The 22,479-nt window shown below is 38.1% G+C and overlaps 1 protein-coding gene across 2 annotated transcripts in view; it reads right to left on the minus strand.

Annotated features, from left to right (window-relative positions):
• SERPINB5 (serpin family B member 5) overlaps positions 1–2,709 on the minus strand; it is a 36,519-nt gene extending 33,810 nt beyond the window's left edge. Inside the window, exon 1 of one of the 2 annotated variants that reach the window (XM_027869132.1) lies at positions 2,600–2,709. The gene's annotated coding sequence lies outside the window, so the exon portion shown is untranslated. Of the gene's footprint in view, positions 1–2,328; positions 2,445–2,599 lie in introns of those variants that run through there. The other variant, XM_027869131.1, reaches the window with a different exon arrangement.
• Positions 2,710–22,479: the final 19,770 nt, after the last annotated feature.

A 22,479-nucleotide genomic window follows, 5' to 3' on the forward strand; every position in this document is an offset into this window, starting at 1 on the left:
CCTTGGACAAATCATTTCACTTTTCTAAGCCTCAAATTCCTTATTTGTAAAATTAGGCTGTTGAAGTAGATGACTCTAAAGTGTCTCCCAGATCTAGAACCAAGATGCTAAGAAGCTTACAACCTACTGCATTTAGTAAATGGCATTAAGAAGTGTGAATTGAGTTCAATCAAACCAAATCAAATAGACTCATGAAATGCCTAACAGAGAGCTTCTGATGTTTAAGAGTTCTGTGCCAAAAGCAAACAACCAGAGCCAGAATGCAGAATAGAAGTCTTTAAAGCCCCTGAGATAACAGAAATTTTAGAAATTCATTATTTGATTTCTTGTGTTTAATTACCCTCTGATCTACTAGAATAATCTAAAACACCAGCTTTCTTTACCATTGCTATAGAAGACAGATCTATTGCCACCAGCGATGTTGCTAGGTTGGCAGGCTTGTCCCAGTGTCCCAATGACCAGAATTTATTACAGTGGCAGCAGCAATCCTAGAGGGACTGAAATGATCACTTTCAAAATATAACCAAGCAAAATTAGAAATATAGGGGAGCATTTTCTGCTGGGAATCCTTAATTTGGATTAAGCAAATCCATAGGACAAGTCCTCTGCTTCTCCACCCACAAGGAAATTACTCAGCATCTGCAATATGGCTGGGAACTGGCATAGTCTTCTTAAGATCAGAGTTCAGTTAACTTTGAGACCCACCCAACTCGATTCAAACTTGCTTGGCTAAAATAAGTAGGCATTAAAAGAAAAAAAAAGTCTGGAAATACTAGTACTTAGAGTACTCTGTATTTGTAAGATCAATGTGGATGATGAATAAACATTATAACAGTTAGGGAGAAAGACCCAGTAAATTATCTAATTCCTTTTTCCGTGGCAAAATAGAATTGGTACAACAAATTATCCTCTCCAATTTCATGGAGTCTAAGCTTCAGTGTTCATAGCAACATAGCTTCTATCATTTCTTCATTTCACCCCATTCTTCTTAGTCCCAATACCTTCAACCATCCAAAAATTCTTTGGGCCTCTCTTTCCTTGTATAAGAAATGAAGATGTTAGATTATATTACACCAAAAATTCCTGCCCACTCTACGTCTATGATTCCATGAGGCCAGACGGCCTTTTGTCAAGTTTCTTTTCACCGTGGTTAGGATCTAACTGCAATGATTGTGGGAGTGTATGATGCCTTGTTGCCAAAGAGAAAATGTGGACTAAATACTGCAGTAAGAGGGACTCATGAGGACCCATTTACCCATAAGAGAAGATTCATCTCTTTAGAATAATAATAGCTAACATTTGTGTAGTACTTTAAGGTTTACAAAGCACTTTACAAATATCTCATTTGATCCTCACAATAACACTGGCAGGTTGATATTATTATCTCCATCTTGCAGCTGAAGAAACTGAGGCAGACTAAGGTGAAATTATTTTCCCAGTCACATAACTGGTAAGTGTCTGAGGTAGCATTTGAACTCAGGTCTTCCTGACTCCAGGCCCAGAGATCTCGCCACTGCCTAGTTCCTCTTTCACCACTTAAACCTGTGGGATCTTAGACAAGTCACTTATCTTCCCCTGGGGCCTCAGTTTCCTTATCTGTAAAATGAGAGGTTTGGACTACATGGTTTCTAAGGTCCCTTCCAGATCGAGATCTAATTCTGTGTTCTCTGAAAGAAACCAACAAATCAATGACTTAATTCACAGAGTTAAAAAAAAAAAACAAACCTCGTATGGCTATTGTACTAAATTTTGGTACTTTGGCATATCTGTGACTTCACAAGTGTGAGTACTCCTTTCACATGTGCAGCTCACAGCCTTTCTCCATGAATCCTACAGTCTTCTGATCATTTTTTAGTGTACATTTCCCAGAAACAGGGTCAAATGACATAAGGTAGGCAAAGCATTTTGCAAACTTTAAAGCAATATATAAATGTTAGTTGGGTATTATTAAGCATTAATAATGTTAATATTAAGCCTCTATAAATTGTCTACCCATACACTAGAAGCTTTCCTCTGATTTTTTTCCCCATATTTAGGATACAAGTGTATTATATTAATAAGGTTAAATTCCGATTAAGAAGTACCTGCTAATAAGAGTGAACCAGTTACTCCAGTGGTTCCCTTGTAATTAGCAAATTAAGAAGTGAAAAAAAAAAAAACTTGCTTACTTTTAAGGATACACACCCTTTCTGAAACTGATAAGAAAAAAAAGAAGACTTTAACAAAACGAATCCAAGACCAGCAGTCTGAATTCTAAAGTAGACTCAGAGAACATAATCAGAATACTGGGCAAACCACTTCTTCCTTCATGAATCAGTGGTCACCTACCTGAAGAGATTATCTCTATGTGTTTCTGCCCTGTCTGGTTCAATCTGATTTCTGTCCCAGAAGCAGTACTCCCAGTTCACAGTGGGAAAAGTAAGACAGATCGCCTGGCTTATGCGGAAGCAAAGTGATGGGTAGGAAACCAACATTTCTAAGAACTTGCCATTGTATTGTTTCGTTAAGCTTCTCTCCCTTCCTACTCAAAGTTACTGTTTCTTTTAAAATTTCAGAAGTCAAGAAGGAAAATTCACCCGGATCCCTCCCCTCCCCTTACCTTGCTATGCAGTAATCCTGGGGAAAGTAATGGCAAAAAAAAAAAAAAAATTAAAGAATCGAGCTGAGAAACTGGGTGTTGAGGCAATGCCTTTCAGAACAGAAAGAGCCAGTTAGCTCACCTGAGGCCTGAAGCCACTCCCACTGTAACCGCTCCTAATTTGCACTCTCTGTGTCCCTCCCCTCCCACTTGCTTTCTCTTCTTACTCATACACCTTGGCAACTTTTCCAAAATTGAAAAAAAAAAAATGATTCACCTAAAGTTGCTGTTGTCTGCAGAGCTTCCAAAGGCTAACAACATGCTACAGCAAAGAGGGCATGTGGAAAACTTGGGACACTAATGCTCTGTTGGTGGAGGTGCTAACTAGTATAAGCATTCTAGAGAACAATCTGGAACTATGTCCAAAGGGTTATAAAACCGTGCATACCCTTTGGTTCAAGAACATCACTACTAGGTCTGTATTCAAAGATATTTTTTAAAAAAGAAAAGGACCTATGTGTTTAAAAATATTTATAGCAGCTCTTTTTGTGGTAACAAAAAATTGGAAACTGAGGGGATGCCCATCAGCTGGGGAATGGTTGAACAAGTTGTGATAATTGTGATGGAATTGTGATGGAGTACTATTGTGCCATAAGAAATAAGAGCGGAATGGTTTCAGAAACACCTGGGAAGACTTATATGAACTCATGCAAAATGAAGTTAGCAGAACCAGGAGAACATTGTACACGATAACAGCAATATTGTTAGTATGATTTAGCATGCTTACATTAGCACATTTAGCATGACTATGAAAGATTTAGCTACTCTGATCAAGACAATGATACAAGAGAATTTCAAAGGATCCATGATAAAAAATACTATCCACCTCCAGAGAAAGAACCACTCTGAATGCTGATTGAAGCATACTTTTCCTAAACTTTCTTTATTTTTATTGTTTTATTTTGTTTGTGTTTTCTTTTGCAACATGGCTAATATGGAAATGTTCGGCATGATCTCACATGTATAATCTAAATCAAAGTGCTTGCCTTCTCAAGCAAGGGGGAGGGGCAGAAGGGATGAAGGGAACCCAGAACTCAAAATTTTTAAAAATCATTGTTTAAAATTATTTTACATGTAATTGGAAAATATTTGATGAAATTTAAAAAAAAAACATGCTCCAACAGGAAACAGTTGCCTATGAAGTTTGACTATCACACACACACATACATACACACTAACATCAGACTAGAAAGGGGAAAGAAAATGGGTAAAGGGGGGGGGGGAGCTGGAAACCTCACATTATATTTTTTTTTACTTTATGACTAAGCCCTACAATTCAGAAAGACTTTAAGAGAGCGAATACCTATAAAATCACATAATATCTATAAAATCACTTAGCACACAGTGCCTGGCACGTAGTAGACCCATAATGAATGCTTTTTCCTTTCCTCCTCCCCCCTCCCCATCTCCAGCCCCTTGCAAATCATGGATATTAGAAGGTTGGCCCAGGTTAGGTAACTGTACTATATCCAAATATCTGTGATTTTTTCAGAGGGTGGAGGGCTGGGGCAGAAGGAAGTAGACTAGTCTAAGACAGTAGCCTGACACACATAAAATTTAAGTGACTTGCCCAGGACCATTCAGCTAATAAGCATCAGGCTTAAGGTTTGAACCCAGATCTTCCTGTTGCTAGGCCCAGCTTATTATCTACTATACCAGGCCACCATCATTATTTCCTTCATTCTTTCACCCAACAAACATGTATTGAGTAGCTTCTTCATGTGGGCAGCTAGGTGCTACAGTGGATACAGTGTCAGGCCTGGAGTCAGGGGAACCTGAGTTAAAATCCAGCCTCAGACACTCACTAGCTGTGTGACCCTGGGCAAGTCACTTACCCCTGTTTGCCTCAGTTTCCTCATCTGTAAAATGAGCCGGAGAAGGAAATGGCAAACCACTCCAGTGTCTCTGCCAAGAAAACCCCAAATTGGGTCACAAAGAGTCTGGCATAACAGAAATGCCTCAACAACAATAACTACAAGTTCCTATACACCATGCATCGTACTAGATCATATGGAAGATTCAGAGGTGTTTAAAAGTAGATCATCTCTGCCCTCAATGAGTTTATGATCTACTGGCATTTGATTTTTGGGGTGGAGGAGGTTTGAAGCAATCAGGGGTAAGTGACTTGCCTAGGGTCACACAGCTAGTAAGTGTCTGAGGGTGGATTTGAACTCAGGTCTTCCTGACTCCAAGGCCAGTGCTCTATCCACCGTGCCATCTAGCCGCTCCTTCCGGTGGCATTTGAAACAGACCTGAAAGATGTATTGGAAGGCCAGAGAAAGGACGGTATTCCAAGCAAGAAGGAATAGCACGAACAAAAGCTCAGACAAATACAAGATGTATTCCATTAGTATTAACTTTGGTTTCCATGAAGTAATAGCTATTGTATTGAAGAGTTTCCATGTGACAAATTATTTCTTCTTGGCACAAGCTTCCCACTATAAGAGCTCAACATAATTCAGAGTTTCACCCCTTGATTGAGGTTTGACTATCCTAACTCTAGCTCTCTAGTCTTTCTTTGGATCCTTTTGTCATTTCCAAAAATGGTTCAAAGGCCCATTTTGATGAAAAAAGAAAATAAAAATTCAAAGAGGTTTCTATCTATTTGTCTATTTGGAAATGTCTGCGTGTTTGTTGCTATGCCTCTAAGCAGCTTGAAATCCTTGGTTTTATCCACCCTCCAGAAAATGAACTCACAATCTTTGACTGTTAGAACCGGAAGGGGCTTCAGAGATCACTTAGCTGGGTCTTCTCATTTTAAATATGAGGCAGCGGAGGCCTGGAAAGCTCAAGTCTCCTGCCCAAAGTCACACGGATGATTAGTGGCAGAACATGGCTAATTATGTCCGAGTACATCTGTTCAGATCATCTGGATACAGAAGCTTTCTTAGAATTAAAAGAGAAAGCTCTTTAACCGGGAGAAAACCTGGCTTCTCGTCCTATCCCTTCCTCTTACTAGCGATGTGACGTTGGACAAGTAACATCCTCTCTGAGCCAAAGATTGCTCATCTCGAGACATAAATGATGATCTTCCCTGCCCTACCTACTTGGCAAGGCTGTTGTCAGGCTCAAGTACAGTTGAAAGACCGTGAAGGTACGTGTAAAAGACCACTTCACTGAAGTATGAGGGGAGGCAAGGGCCATATTGGAATGCAGGAGGGATTTGGAACCAGAGGAACTGGGTCCAGGTCCTGGCACTTAATTCTTGTGTGAAACCTCTCTGGGGTTCATTTTCTCCTCTGTAACGTGAGGAGTTGGACCAGATAACCTCCTTGGTGCCTTCCAGCTCTCAATCTAGGATCATAAGAGATTCTATGGATCATAAGCTCCTCAAGGACAGACTGTTTCCTTTTTGTGTCTATGCCAGTGACTCTCAAAGTAGGTTTTGTAACAAATGTTAGTTGAATGAATTACTACATGAATGAAGACCATGGCAAACGCTGAATCAATGACAGATGATTCTGGGTGACATAGAAGTTGGTGATTGTTTTTGAGTAATAAAGGATTTATGTATGTACCTGTTTGCTCATTTATAATAAATAACCTTAAAGCCTCCAGATGATATAGCAGTGGGCCCTATAGAAATAGTGAAAAACAAATAATTTCCTTCAAATTTGTGTTATCTGAATTGGGCCATTACTAATGCAACACAATCCTTTTACTCTTCCCTACTGTTTTTTTGGTTTGTTGGTGAGGCAATCGGGGCTAAGTGACTTGCCCAGAGTCACACAGCTAGTGAGTGTTATGTGTCTAGGGCTGGATTTGAACTCAGGTCCTCCTGACTCCAGGGCCAGTGCTCCATCTACTGCATCACCTAGCTACCCCACTCCCTACTGATTCTTTATCCTGGTCCCACAAAAAACTGTTCCAAATCTTCTCTTCTCTCCTCAAGCCTGCTATGCCACTTCTTTCCCCTAGCTTTTCAGATGAGGACCTGCCCTGAGAAAATGGAGGCCACTTGCCATGAACTCTCTCCTCTCCTCTAAACCCCAAAGCCTCACCCCCTGCTCCGTCATCACCCACTCTGATGAGGCGTGGCCCTTCTCTCAAAGACCAACCCCTCTTTATGAACCTTTGATCCCATTCCTTCCTGTCTTCTGCAGCAGATTCCCCCTCCCTCTCTCTAATCATCGACCTCTAACTAGCTACTGGTTCCTTCTCCGCTGCCCGCAAACATGTCCGAGCCTCTCCCACCCTTCCAAAATTCACTAGACCTTACCACTCTACCAAACCATTATGATCCTGTGTCTCCTTTCACAGCCAAATCCTTAGAAAATGCTGACTACACTCATTGCCTTGGCTTCCTCCCCTCTCTCACTTCTCAGACCTTTGCAGTCTGGTTCTGACCACATCACTCAGATGAATCTGCTTCTCCAAAGCTACCAATGATCTCTTAATTGTCAAAGCTGTCGGCTGAATCTGGTCCTGACCTTCTTCCTTCTTGACCTCTCTGTCGTTGTTGTCCATCCACCTTTCCAGGATTCTGTCTCTTCTCTAGATTTCATGACACTGTTCTCTTCTTCTTCTCCTATCTATCTGGCTCTTTTTCAACCTCCTCTGCTTTTCCCTTGGGTTTAATTACCATCTCTCTGAAAATGACTCCCAGACTTCAGCCCTAGTTTCACTTTTAAGCCCTAGTCAAGTGTCTCCAACTTCCTATGGCTATTTCCAAGTGGACATCCCTTAGGAATCTTATACTCAGCATGAGCATAACAAAATTCACTGTCGTTCCCCTAAAATTCACCCTTCTTTAAAATTCTCCTATTTCTGTTGCTGTTTCTAGTCTTCCAGGCATACAAAACCTCATTGTTATCTTCAGCCCCTCACTGTACCTCACCCCACATAGCCAATCAGTTGCCAGATCTTGTCATTTCTAACTTTACCCCTTTTCTTGGATTTGCCTTCTTCTTTCTCTTCATACCATAACCCCTGTAGCTCAGGTCCTCATTACTTCTTGCTGGACTATTTTAATGATCTCCAATCGATCACCCAGCCACCAGTTTCTTCCCTTTCCAATCCATCCTCCACATAAAAAATTGTTACAGTGATTCTCTCAAGGACGGGTCTGATTTCATCCCTCTCCTCATCAATAATTTCCAATGCCTCCCTATTGTTTCAAAGATCACAAATAAACAAAAAAAAAGGGCATTGAAAGCCCTTCACAACCCACTGGCCTACTTATCCAGCCTAATGACACATTACTCTCCTGCGTGCCCAGATTAACCTTCTTGTTACTCTTTGAATAGAAGACTCCATCTTCCATCTCCACAATTTTGCATTGACTGTCACCCATGCCTGGAGTGTACTCAGACCTCATTTCTACCTCTTAGAATCTCTTTTTTCCTTTGAAACTCACCCAAGGGGCAGCTAAGTGGCACAGTGGATAGAGCACTGATCCTGGAGTCAGGAGGATCTGAGTTCACATCCAACCTCAGATACTTACTAGCTGTGTGACCCCAGGCAAATTACTTAATCTTCAGTTGCCAAAAAAAAAAAAAGGTAGCTCAATCACTGCTTCCTACATGAAGCCTTTCCTGATTTCCTCCAGCAGCAAGTGTCTTCCCCTTAAATTTACCTCATTTATTTTGCATATATTTATATATATTTACACACCTAAGTATTTCCCCCAATAAAATGTAAGTTCCTTGAGAATAGGGACAATTTCTCTTTCTTTTATTTGTATCCCAGTACTTAGCACATAGTAGGTACTTAATAAATGCTTATTGATTTATTGATTAAATCCTTTAATTAACAGTAAGAACATAATGTAAGTAATTAAGCCTGTGAGCATAGACATAATACTTGTCCTGGTGATTCCAGAATAAAATTCCTCCAGGATTAAAAAACGATTTAAAAGACACCAGACTGAACAAAACTATGAAAGGCCAGGATATGGCAGGATATGGCACTGCCAGGGTTCAGTCCTCGAATAGTAGATAACTTGCTTCTGTGGGCATAAAAAAGAAGGTAAAGACAGGACAATTTATCAAACTGCCAATTGCAAGGTAACTGTGAATAAGGGCCTTCATGACTGGCAAAGATTTATGAATCGAGAGATATCATGACATAGTACATAGGACACTAGACTTGAAGCCAGGAAGACTTGAGTTTAAAGCCCATCTCAGACACTTATTGGCTGTGTGATGCTGGGCAAGTCACTTAATCTCTCTGAGCTAAAGTTTCTTCATCTATAAAATAGGGGAGGGGGGCAGGTCTGGAGTCAGGAAGATTCCTCCCAAATGGGGTCACGGAGAGTCAAACACACCTGAAATGACTAAACAACAAAATGATGCTGTCAGGCACCAATATGGTGAGCCCCCAGGCTGCCTAAGGAGAGGCAAACCAAGCTAGACAGAAAAGTAGAGCAGGTTAAGACTTCTATGTGGATCACTATTGGGATCAGGCCCATGAGCCCTCACTGCACTTACAGTCTGGGTGAGATAGGAAGACCCAGACTCAAAAACGAAGAAAAAAAAGGAAACAAAAAAGAAAATAAGAAGAGGATCATTGAGGCATATTAAAAAAAAAAACAAAACAGAGAACAGAAAGAAGGCCAGACAGAAGCAAGACAGCTTTGCAAGCTACAACTAGAACTTATTATAAATTTGAAAAGAAAAGCAAACCACACATAACAGATATTTGTAGTGTCATATACAACACAATTTTTGTGTTCTGCTATGTATATAGAAATGCCCATTTTATTTAATGTTTTATATATATACATACATAGATATATTATACATATATATGTATTTTAATAGAAGTCATTGAGGCTAATTTTCCAAAGTCCCTACCTAACTTCCAATTTTTGAAACAATGGCTTATGTATCTGTCTTCCCTCAAGGTTATCAATGTCTAGTTGTTATATATTCTTAATAAATGTCCATTCTTGTTTTCAAGGAAGGCGTTGTGTGTGTATGAGTTGTTGGCACAATCTGCCAAGTAAGTTCATAAGACTCTTGGAACATGTATAAGAGACAGACATGTTCACAGAAGGAGGATTGATAACAGTCAATTACGCCATACTCTGACTTGTCCAGCTATCCAAGGAGTCTGTAGGCATGTAGATATGGCCTACCAATTTAGTTGCATCATTAAAATGAGCTGACATTTTTTATTTCAACATTCAATTTAACTAGTATTTATTGAGCACCTACTGTAACTATCACTAACTCCCACCCTTGTCAAACCATAGAATAATAAGGCTTAATGAGAGATCTGAATATAAAATTCTAGATAAAGTCAAAATCTACACAAAACTTCCCATTTTTAAAATTGGGTTTGGGTCTGATAATGACTTTTGGGAAACATTAACTAGTACAATATAATCCACTTTAACCAAAATGTTAAGACCTTTTAAATTCCATCTGATGGATGACACTTTTGAAAATATAGAAAAGACAATGGGCGAGAGTTATTTAAATATTACACGTGAAGGATGTCCTTTATTATGCCTATACTTTCTGGTGTTTCTACTATAGTGTTAACTGTAACAGCTAGTGAATTTGAGAGCAGTGACCACTTCTCCTAACCTTCCTTTACCCCTCAATCAATGGTCTCTTCTCTTCCCTGACTTTTCATACAGATCTTTGCTACCCTCACTCATCTTCACTTGGACTAGGGGTGGGGAACCTGCAGCCTCCAGGCCACATATGGCCCTCTAGGTCCTCAAGTGCAGCCCTTTGGCTGAATCCAAACTTCACAGAACAAATCCCCTTAATGAAAGAATTTGTTCTATCAAACTTGGACTCAGTCAAAAGGTCACACCCAAGGACCTTAAGGCTGCAGGTTCCCCACTCTGGTAGGTAATCTCTAATGTCTCTTCCTGATCAAAAATTCTATGACTGCGTGATTCAATGGTGTAGTGAAATGGAAGGTAGCCAGGGACCCAGGAGGAATGACTGAATGGAAATTGGTGTTAGCAGGAGACTCAGAGTCTGAAATCTAATGAGAACATAGAGGATGGCCAAAGACTTGAGGACATAGGTTAGAAACACAGCCTGTTAGAGGCAGCTAGGTGGTGCAGTGGAATAGAGTGCTGGGTCAGTATCCAGCCTGGTCAAATCTAGCCTGGGATACGTATGACCCAGGGCAAGTCACCTTCTCAGCCTCAGTTTCCTCATCTGTAAAATGAGGATAACAATAGCTTCTACCTTCCAGGGTTGTTGTGAGGATAATGTTTGTAAAGCATTTTGAAAACCTTAAAGCACTACATAAATGCTAACTATGATTGTTATAATCCATTTTAATATCTGAGAAGGCAGGGAAGCCTCAATAACTATGCTATTTTTATTCAGTTAAGAGCTTCTAGAAGCTTTCCGCTGCTTCACCTCATGAAAACCTAACTATGGAGCTCTTTTGATCTCCTTTCAACTTGAGGAAGCTTCTATTTGTGCTAAGCATTTATAAAATCCACGTAAACCTTCTTATGACTCTGTCAGCAAGATGAACTTGGAGCGATTAAAACCTCAGAATGTAGGAACCAAAAGGACCTTGAGTTTAATTCTCTGCTTTTACAAGTGAGAAAATGGAGTCCCAGACAGGCGAGGTGGCTTTTCCAAGGTCAAGGACATAGGCAGGGCTAGAACCTCACCAGGGGTCACCAGATCCCTAGCTCAGTGCACTTTACATTACAATAGGATGGGGGGGGCAGTTTTGATAAAGCACTGACTTTCATAGTTCTTAACTCCCAGGACCTTTAAAACTTCAGAATTCAGAATCAATTGGCCATTATTCCAAAAGATTTCTGCCCTATTGCTTGTGCCCCTTCTTAAAATCCACTTTACATACACTATGATTATTGTGTCTGGCACTTCCCAATTGCTTAATATTCTTGTAAAAGATTTTAAGCAACAAAAAAAAATACTTGGCACTAATTGACATGTCTGGGTTTTTGTTTTTTTTTTAAGTATTTCCTATACATTTTTATAAAGAATTTTCTTCTTTCCTTCATTTCATTTGCCATATGAATCATTTTACTAATTTCAGGCTTGGACAACATTTATGGAGAAAAACAAGTTTAAAGAGGAATTAATTGCCTTATGAAATTTCATTAAACAATTCCTTATAACATAATGATGTTAGTATTCAGCCTGAATATTTAATGACATAGAAGACCTCTCTGTCTCTCTGTCTCTCTCTCTCTCTTTCTCTCTCGTTGTCTGTAGGTTGAAACATTGCAAACATTACTATTCCTTTACTCAGCATTCTTCTGGGGAGATGTCTTGACAACACCCTGCCTCTCCCATTGAGCAATTCAGAGGAGCCCTGTTTCAGCATGTTCTGGAATCACCTCTCTTTTTTTTCTCCCCCTTATAAAAAGTTCAACAGGAAATTCTTAATCAATCTCCATTTAGTACTTTCAGTTACTCAGGGGTTCATTTACCCCCTAATGGGTGGCTGATGGGTGGACCCGAATCTTATTTATGAGATTTCTCCCACATGTCGATAAAGGAATGATCACAGGCCTGTACATTTATAGCAATTCACAAAAATATTCAATGAAGGTTCCCAATGAATAACTAAGTGTGATTATCCTTATTTCATAAGTGGAGAAACTGAGGTAACACAGATGAAATGATTTTCACACGATGAGTCACTGAGTAAGGCAAAAACAACATCTCATAGTCCCCTAAACTTCTCTGATTAGTAACTGTTCTTCCATATAAAAAAATAAATATTTTAATATGCTTTATTTTTTTAATTTCCCATCTTTTAAAACTAATATAGAATTTAGAACATGGGTTAGTGGCCAGAACATTGCACTTGGAGCCAGGAAGATCCGGGATCAAATACCTCCAGTACTTCTTCAATGTATGATTATGAGCAAGTCTTTTTTCTCTGAGCCTCAGTTTCCTCATCTGCAAAATGGGGATAATAATAGTTGTAGTGTCTATGGTATAAAATTGTTTTGACACTCAAACGAGGTAATATGACAAAGTGTTTTCCAATCCTCAAAGAATTGGGACCCAACTGGAACTGACTAACTGGGCAAAAGTTATTTTTATTATTATTTAATTCTCATCTAATTTGATATCATTCAGATAGAAATGGTCTGGGGACAATTTGGTATGCTACTATTATTCCTTTTTATTAAATGTTGTAAGGACTGCTACCTAGTCACATACAAAAACTGCTTTTCATAGTTGAATAAAAATGTTAAGACACAAGCTCATCCTCTGTAGGCTCACCGAAAACTTCTTCAGTACAATTCCAGTAGCAGATAATAACACAAGGATGACATGTGCCTGATCCCTCACGATTTTGATCTCTCTTGCTAAGCCTCTATATTTTAAAAGCTTTCTGTTCTGAGTAGCCTGGAGATTATGAATATTTGCTAACAGTGACATCTACTAAAAATATTCTTAAGTTGGAGATCAATGTGATATCCAGAGGAGCATGGAAAACAGTTCATTCGTTATTCATGTTCTGATTCCAGTACGATTTATTGGTTAAGGTATCAAGGATATTTTGAGGTCTATATTGGTAGTATGGGAGTTTGTCATCTGTCAGTCCAGAAAATGAGCAAGCCTCTGCATACTTCTAGCTACTGATCAGATCTTACTAGGTATTTTATAGAAGCTAAATTTTATAGCCTATAGTGATGTGTTGCACAGTTTCTACTATTTCTGCATTCGTCACTAAATACGGGCTAGTTAAGGATAAATCTATAATTTCCGGTAGTATGACTTAGTTCTGATTTACTACCATAAACCTGTCAGTTTCTACAAACAAATCTGCTAACTTGACTAACATAACTAAACACTAGTGATCCCGTATTACCTCCGGGTTCAAATATAAAATCCTTTATTTGGCATTCAAAGCCTCTGACAACTTGTTCCATCACTATGTTTCCATTCTTATGACACTTTACACTCCTCTTCCTAACCCCATTTACTCTCCAATCCAGTGACGTTGGCTTCCTTGCTGCTCCTCAAATGTTGTTGTTGCCCAGTTGTTTCAGTTGTGTTCAACTCTTCATTATACCATTTGGGGTTTTCTTGGCAAAGATGCTGGAGTGGTTTGCCATTTCCTTCTCCAGCCCATTTTACAGATGAGGAAACTGAGGCAGACAGGGTTAAGTGACTTGCCCTAGTGTCCAAGGCCAGATTTGAACTCAAGAAGATGAGTCTTCCTGACTCTAAGCCTGGCACTCTATATCCACTGTACTTCCTAACTGTCCCATTCCTCAAATAAGACACTCCATTTTCCCCATTCTGGGTATTTTCATTGGCTGTTCCCATGCCTGGAATGCTCCTTACCTCTCTCTCCTGGCTTCCCTGGCTTCCTTCAAGTCCCAGCTAAAATTATACCTTCTATAGAAGCTTTTCCTAATCCCCTTTAATTCTACTGCCTCCTCTCTGTTGATTGTCTCCAATTTATCTTGTAAATAGTTTTTTGGGTTTTTTTTGGTGTATAGTTGTTTGCATGTTGTCTTCCCCATTCAATTATGAGTTCCTTGAGGGCAGTGACGGTCTTTTGCCTTTCATTGTATCCCCAGCACTTAGCACAATGCCTGGCACATAGTAAGCACTTAATAAATGTTTATTGACTGACTTAGTCTTTGTCAACATATTATCAGCTAAGTCTGTGCAGATATCAACAGCGAAGGGCATTTTGAGTCAAATCTAGTATTTTAGTAGTTTCAAAGGATCCATCTGAAAGAAAATATCTTTTAATTACATTCAACAAATCTAAAGGCATGTACCTGTTGTCAGCCTTTATTATTGCTTAGTGAAGTTATGGCTTCTCATTCCAGAAGTATTTCTATAGATTTTTAAAAACATTTTTATTATGTGCTCCAAGAATGTATATCCATCATCTTTCTCTTTTTTGATGAAGTTTTCATCTTTCTATAGCTATCTTAGGATGATAGGTCTCATGTTTCATTAATATTGTATGTGGTTTTGTTAGGATACTTTGCAAATCTGCTATGGTTTATTTCATAGTTCTGAAAGTCTAAATTAACACTGGTATTGCAGAAGTGCTAATTGCTTTAAATATGTTCTTCCAATTCAGCTTTGAATCTAGGACGTCAGTAAGCTTCTTGAAATTCAACCATCACCATCTTGGGAAAGGGGGAAGGAAGTGAAGGGGGGAAATTTGGAACTCAAAATCTTATAAAAGTGAATGTTGAAAACTAAAAATAAATAAATAATTTTTTTAAAAGAGAAATTCAACAATCACCTTCTCCTAGATACCTTTATGCTTGATGTGTCTGGCCTAGGGGATGCCAAGGTATTTGTATGTATCACCTTCATCCTTCAGTTCAATTTGACATCTATATTCAAACTTGAAACCTTCAGCCTCCATCTTTCCTTGGCAAATAATAAGAATTTCACCCTTGTTGAGTGCAAATGATATTTAATAACATTAGAGAAAGATTCCATGAGATGAAGGAGCTTTTAAATGTGCTTTTTGTTGAAGCCATATAACATATCATTCAGGTGTATCAAGTGATTAATAATATGTTATAGTTCAACTCTTTAATCTGGAAGTTACATTTCCTTCTGCTCAAGAGAGATTATAATAGATTCAAGACTAGACAGAATCATAATAAGCTTAAACTATTTCCTTGAAAAAAAATCATATTTCATATCAATTTTGTTGACATTATTGTGTCAGGGTCATGTTTTATATAGAGAAGATTTTTCTAGGTAGACACCAAATGCTCTAGCATTCACATTAAACTTGAGTCTATTTAACTTATTTGCAATGTGTGGATAAGCCATGAGTTTGGAATGGAGTCAAAGGCTTAGGAATAATCAATGAAGACTGCATAAATATTATGGCACTTTGGAGCAATTTGTTCAGCCATTACTGAATTGATATTATATCAATGGGACTTTGGAGGACATTCTTTTTACCGATCAGTCAATATATTATTTTCTTTGGTTTATAGATTGTTTTAGTAATATAAGCATATTATTATTAAATATTCTACATGGAATATAACATAGAAAAAAACAGAAGGGGTTTCCTACAGAGAAACAAACTTTTAGAAAGCAAATCTAAGGCCATAGTACATAATGAAAATGAAAGCAGGGCCCTACAGGGCTTAAGCAACATAATCTTCCTACTCATGTTTTTAGATGAAAACCTCATTTGATGAGCTCACTCTATTTAGAAAACCATAATACATAAGATGAAAAGGGTGGGAGTGGAGGGAAGGGAATGTGCATTTATATAGCACCTACTATGTGCCAGGCACTGTGCTAAGTACTTTATAAACATTATCTCATAGCAACCCTTTGAGGTAGGTGCTTTATTATCCCTGTTTTATAATTGAAGAAACTTAGGCAAACAGATTAAATGAGGTACCTAGGGTCACACAACTAGTAAGTGTCTGTGGCCAGATTTGAACTTCCACCTTCTGACTCTAGGTTGTATCCACTGTACCACCTAGCTGCCTCTGACAAGTTTGATAAACTATTTATTTATTTAGAAAGTCATATGGCAATAAAAAGTTGATGGACTCATAGAATTTTAGAACTAGAAGGGATCTGAGACACCACCCAGTCCTAGCCCTTTCTTTTACAGATGAGGAAAAGAGATCCAAAAAAATGAAGCTACTTTCCCATGATAATGCAGTTGGTTAATGGCAGAGCTGAAATCCAAACCCAGGACTTTTGACTCAAAGTGCAATGATTGTTCCCCTATACCAGGCTACCTTTCAACAACAATCCCTTTAGTTAGATTTGGCAGCTAGATGTGTGAGATCAAGGCATGACTTCTTGACATAGCTTATCTAAACTTTGTATTTCTCCCAATACCTCTGCACTCAACACAAATTTAAAATGTGTTGTTGAATTGAATTATTGTGAAAAAAAATTAATAGTTATATATGGAAACTAATAGCTGCTGATGTTGATACAAAGAAGACCAGGTGTCCAAAAGTCAAATTGTGTGTAATACGGAAGACAAAAGATCATGATGACCATATAGTAGACCTGGCAGTTTGACAAAAGAATAATAGATTGGTAACTTTATAAATGTACCTCTATTAGCAAAGAGAAATAAGAAACATGGTCTAATGATAAAAGTTTTGCATGGTACTGACCATATGACTATTAATTTGAACATAAGCATTAGAAGGTAAAAACTTCATAGCCTATGAGGAAGTCCTTTTAAGATATATCAAGTCATTAGTGACTGTATTTATTTGATAATAAATGGTTCCATGTGACACTTCACACTGATTCTTCAAAGATTTTTACAGAGGAAAATATCTATCTATCTATCTATCTATCTATCTATCTATCTATATATATATATATATATATATATACCATTTCCTTCTTAGAGGACCTCACCATCCATAGAGAATCTCCCTTCAATTTGGCTCCATGTTAGACATCCTCCAAAATGGCGGTAAAGCTATTTGAACACCAAAATCATTCAAAAGAGTTTGTCCTAGCTCTCTATACAAGAAAAATCAAACACCTGAAGACTGCCTGTTGTTCACATAATGGTACTCAGTTAGATGGACAACCCATAAAACTGGTGCATCAGCATGTGTAGCTTGGACAGATACTGCAAAAGACCTGGAATTGAACAGTAAGAGACAATTAGGATGAATTGCCTTTGGAAAGTTGTGCAATACTTTTAATAACCCTTAGTTCTTTCTGAATGGTCTTTTTAAAAAAAAAAACATTAATATTCCTCTGGTGATGTTGTATAGCTGTTTAAGGATATGGCCCTGTGCCTTATTTCTATTTTTACTTCCATTGGTGATTACCACATAGGTGGAATTTACTAAATGACTATTGAATATTGAGACAGATATTCAAAACCTGATTAATGAAAAATGGATTTAATATGGTATTATATTGGTATATATATGGTATATATATATGGTATTATAATATGATAGATAAGGATTTGGGAAGAAATAAAAATTGAAGATTGTATCTATACATAAAAAGCAGTTTGCCTGAATTTTTTACTTTTCAACTGATTATAGAAAGCGAAAAACAGTATCAAGAAAGACAATTTGAGAAATAGGGTAAAATGAATTTGCTAACAGTGATACAAGAAGATTGTCTAAAAAAAAAGGAATAAGATGGAAAGACATATGAACAAATGCATAGAAGTGATGCAACTGATGCCAAATAAGCAACATTGAAAGACAATGATTACAATAATGCACATTTTTAAAACACTCAAAGGTAGTCAAAAAATGTTATTGCAGTGACCAGTCTTGGTAGTGGAAAACAGGTGATAAAACCCACTTTCTTCTTGCTTTTGTTTCATTCTTTTTATTAAGAGTTAATTTAGTGAAAACAGTATATCAAGAAATGTCTGTGTTGTTTAAAATAAAGGTAATTGGTAAAACTTTTCAAAGATCTTTTATTTCCTATTTTCTATGTTGGAAAAACTTGCACGAATTAAGAAGTTTGGTGATACAGTAAATATGCAAGAAAACAAACAATAGATATGAATGACATTAAAAAGAAGGGTTAATATATTATAAATTTAAAAGCCACATTTAGGGGACAGCTAGGTGGTGCAATGGATAGAGCACCGGCCCTGGATTCAGGAGGACCTGAGCTCAAATCTGGCCTCAGACATATAACACTTACTAGCTGTGTGACCTTGGGCAAGTCACTCAACCCCATTGCCTAGATCCCCCCTCCCCCCCAAAAAAGCCACATTTAAAGGGAACAAGTTGGTCAAGGGAATGAATGGAGGAAAGAACCAATTCCTTTTTATATAGTTTGTATTTACTTATCTGTGTACTTATTGGCTCCCCATCTCATTCCTAGAATGTAAATACCTTGAGGGCAGAGACTATTTCATTTCTTATTTTTTTTATCCTCAGCATCTAACATAATGTCTAGAACATAGTAGGTGGTTAATAAATGCTTATTGAATTAAATTGACCTAAAATAACACAATTCAATTTCATGTCAATTTTTTTTCTCCTAGGAAAGCATTAGAAGGAGGAAGACTGAAAAAGTAAAATAGAGACAGAGGGAGGGAAAGAGAGACAGAGAAAATCCATCAGAGAGAAAAGGAGTTATTCAACAAGAATGTGCTAGAAGTGTATACTGTGTGGCAGGAACTTTGCTAAGTGCTAGAAGAAAAGACAAATTTACAATGGTATCTTCAAAAATCTCTGATTTTCTCCAAACAGTAGAGTGAGACTAGGAAATGAGTAAATGAAACAGTAGAAAAATGAATCAAAGTGATATCAGGGTAAGGTTTAAAAATGAAGATTATTGTCGCAGAGTAGAAGAAAACAAAATGTTCAATGCATCAGACCCCAGGTCCAGCCAGCCTAGTGTTCTGTGGTGACTCAGAGATGCTATGGCTCTCTGTTATATGATCTCAAATGACAGAGGATAATCTCCTTTCATTCCCATACAGAGGGACTGGTGCTTGAAAGCCCAGGACCTAATCCTAGAAAAAGGGCTGACAACTAACTAACTGTAGAAATGCAGCCACTACCAGGTATGCAGTAGTATATACCTTCAGGAGGTACCATCAAGTCCCCTCAGTTAATTAGAAAGGAAATAATCATAGGACAATGATTGTCCATGCCCTCCAGGTAACCTTTAAAAGTTGATTCAGTAAGTTGGAGTGGAAGTCAGACCCAAAAAGGAATCCAGCTCCTAAAGAGTGCTAAAAATGCCTAGAGCTGGAGACAGTATAGGAAGCTGAGGATTGCTGTGAGGGGGCAGCGAGGTGGCACAGTGGATGAAATGCCAGACTCGAAGTCAGGAAGACCTGAGTTCAATTCTGGCCTGAGACACTGACTATCAATGTGCCCCGGGAAAGTCACTTAACCCTGTTTGCTTTAGTTTCCTCATCTGTAAAATGAGCTGGAAAAGGAAATGGCAAACCACTCCAGTGTCTTTGCCAAGAAGAGCCCCCAAAGGGTCACAAAGAGTCGGGTACAACCGAAAAACAACTGAACAAAAGAGCTATCGTGTTAAAGAATGAATGAAGGAAACCACTACTAAGACAGAGGTGAAGACTGTAGAAATGTGGTTGTTTGGCCCTGTCAATCTCTATGTCTGGACACATGCAATGTTGCTTAACCCCTCTGCTCACCTCCATCTCCCACCACTGACCCCAAGGCAATAATCTTGTCTCTTTCTCCCCTTCCTCAAGGAGGCCTAAAATGTTTTCCTCTGGGCATGGAGGAAAGTTTATTATCTTTCTGTAAGATTCGGAGTTGTGAACTTTTTAAAAAAATATTTTTTGTACCTGTATTACAAAAAATTGTCTTCCTTTATAATCCCATGTATTTTATTTTATGCACTTAAAAACATTAATCTGGGAAGAGATCCATTACCAAAAAAAAAAAAAAGGTTATGAACCCTTGCTTAAGATGTTTACTTTGTCTTTATAAACAGTATTAAACAACAGGATTTTGCTAATCTGGATATACTTATTAAAATACAATTGAAAGGAGACAATTGAAGAGGCAGCATCCCCAGAGAAGAGAGAGAAAGATAAAATAAGGAGGTATTTTGCTAAAGCCCCATCTCTGACTGGAGGCTCAGAGCTAAAAAACATAGAGAGAATTGCATATCACTTGATTCACCCTCTAAGGGAGGAGAAGGAGTATTTATGTTCCAGTTTTCTGGGCAATGATGCAGGAAGAGGGTGGAGGGAAGGAGACAAAAGAGTGCTTAGACAATGTCCCACTACACCACTGCTATACCCAGATATCCATTGGACTTATAACTCAGCATTTTATCTAAACCTTTATTAAACCTACTAAATTTCCATTGATACTCCATCTGACTTGGAATAACAGTTCTAAAAGCATACAATCTATTTTCTTTTACTTATTTCAAAGCTATCTCTCTCAAGTTGCAAGAAATACTTTAGAACTAGTATTCTAGCATTTAATAATAAGCAAGTCCATGTTCATCCTTTCATCACCTTTCTCCATCTTACAGAACTATACCAGCTAAATGTAGAAGAGTTTGGATAAACATGAAGAGGACACAATTGTGTTTTAAGGAACACAAGAGGGTGGTAGAAAAAGACATGGTCCATCTTCCATCCTCTATGACTGTCTCCAAGTGCTGTGCCCTTAAATAGATTAAATAAAAAAGAAAGCTTGTAGTTAGGAAAGGAGAAAAATTAAGAAGATTCTTTTGTGAGGCAATAAATTAATTTATCGCCACAAAAAAGTATAGCTCTTTGACGCTTTAAAAATGCTTTACATACATTACCTCATTCAAGCTTCACAACAACTTTGTATGTATTATATGGCTTTTTACAGATGAGGAAGCTAAACTCTGAAAGGTCAATTACTGGCCTATGGTAACACAGCTAGTACACTTCAGAGGGAGGATTTGAATCCAGGTCTCCTGACTCCAAGCATTCTTGCTTCTACCTCTCCTGTCAAACATTCAGTATGTGGCCAGGAATAAAACACTGACAATACAGGGCAAGTATTTGCAGTTCTTTCAAAGGAAGAAAGGAATCACTGATACATCAACCAGCCACACCACATGAGAGTTGCTTTGTTTAGGTTGTGTTGTTAGGGTGACCTGTTCCCAAAGAGAAAACTCCTTTGCCAGAAAGAAGGCTCTCAGTTTCTTCCTTTTGAAAATTTCTTTTCTTTATTCTCTCTATGACAGCAGTATTATGTGCTGATGAGGCACACTTATCCCAGGCTCAGCCAATTACAGTCTGGGCAATTAATGTGGGTGGAGGACATCTTTCTAGCTCAACAGCATTGGGTATTTTTTTTTAAATTTCCATACTTTGAAGTATAAGAGAAAAACCACCACTTTCCAAAAGCTGATGCTCAATAAACACATTTACTTTGTGCCAGGCACTGTGCTAAGCTCTGGGGATACAAAGATAGGTAGATTGATGGGTAAAAAAATACATAGAGAGAGAGATAATAGATTCCCAATGTATGTTTGATTTCCATGAAGCCGCATCTTGTTTTCGTAGGGTCAGTAATGAATCTGGTCTAGAGTTATATTTTATTTTTCATGTCCCTGAGTTTATTGAAAAGTTTCTTAACAAAAAATCCTTGTTTTCATCTGGTAAAAAAAAAAAGTAATCCACATATACCATATGTAATTTCAACAGAGTAGATTAAAAAGTGACACTTTTTCCCTGTGAGCTGTCTTCACACTGACAGGGAAACATGTTTTGTTTTCTGTTTTTAATTTTCCAGAAATTTCAAACAGCTCAGTAAAATTGGGCTAAAAAAAAATTCCTCTCACCCCTAGCACTCTCTGAAGTTCTGCAAACATTACACTAACCAAACCCAAAAGAGAAACTGTCTCTGGCTGTCTCCTCTCTTCCCTGGGAGTGAAATGGAAAGGAAATTATATGAACTATCAGCTCAGCCCATCTCTAAAGTCGCCACCCTCTGTAGCCTAAAGCAAATCCCTCTCCTGTCTGTTTTCTTACCTGAAAAACGAGGATAATACATGCTTCTCTATGGAGATGGGGAAAAATGATTAGTCCTAAAAGTGCTTTGAAGATGAAAACTGCTCTATAAATACCACATTGGTCATCTGTGTCCGTTTTAAGGACATAACACGCAGTTCCAAGTGTTAAATTTGCATCTAATAATTCTTCAGGTGAGCAATAGGTGGTTTATACCTAAGCTTATGCTTAGAGCTGTTGGTATGTTGAAATCTGTTTCCATGGTTAAACCTTGGCAAAAGACCCAAGCCTTTCCATATTTGTACTCCTCAGTGTATAGAATGCACCTCTAGCCTCTGATTGGAAGGAAAGGAGCTGGGAATAATTTCCACAATAATCAGGGAGTTGGGGAGGGGGAGAGAGGGGCAGCTAAGTGGCCACAGTACAAGGATGCTGGATCTGGAGTCAGTCAATCAATCATCATTTGTTAA

This window comes from Vombatus ursinus, unplaced genomic scaffold, assembly GCF_900497805.2.
Source record: "Vombatus ursinus unplaced genomic scaffold, bare-nosed wombat genome assembly UNPS02014791.1, whole genome shotgun sequence".
Taxonomy (NCBI): Eukaryota; Metazoa; Chordata; class Mammalia; order Diprotodontia; family Vombatidae; genus Vombatus; species Vombatus ursinus.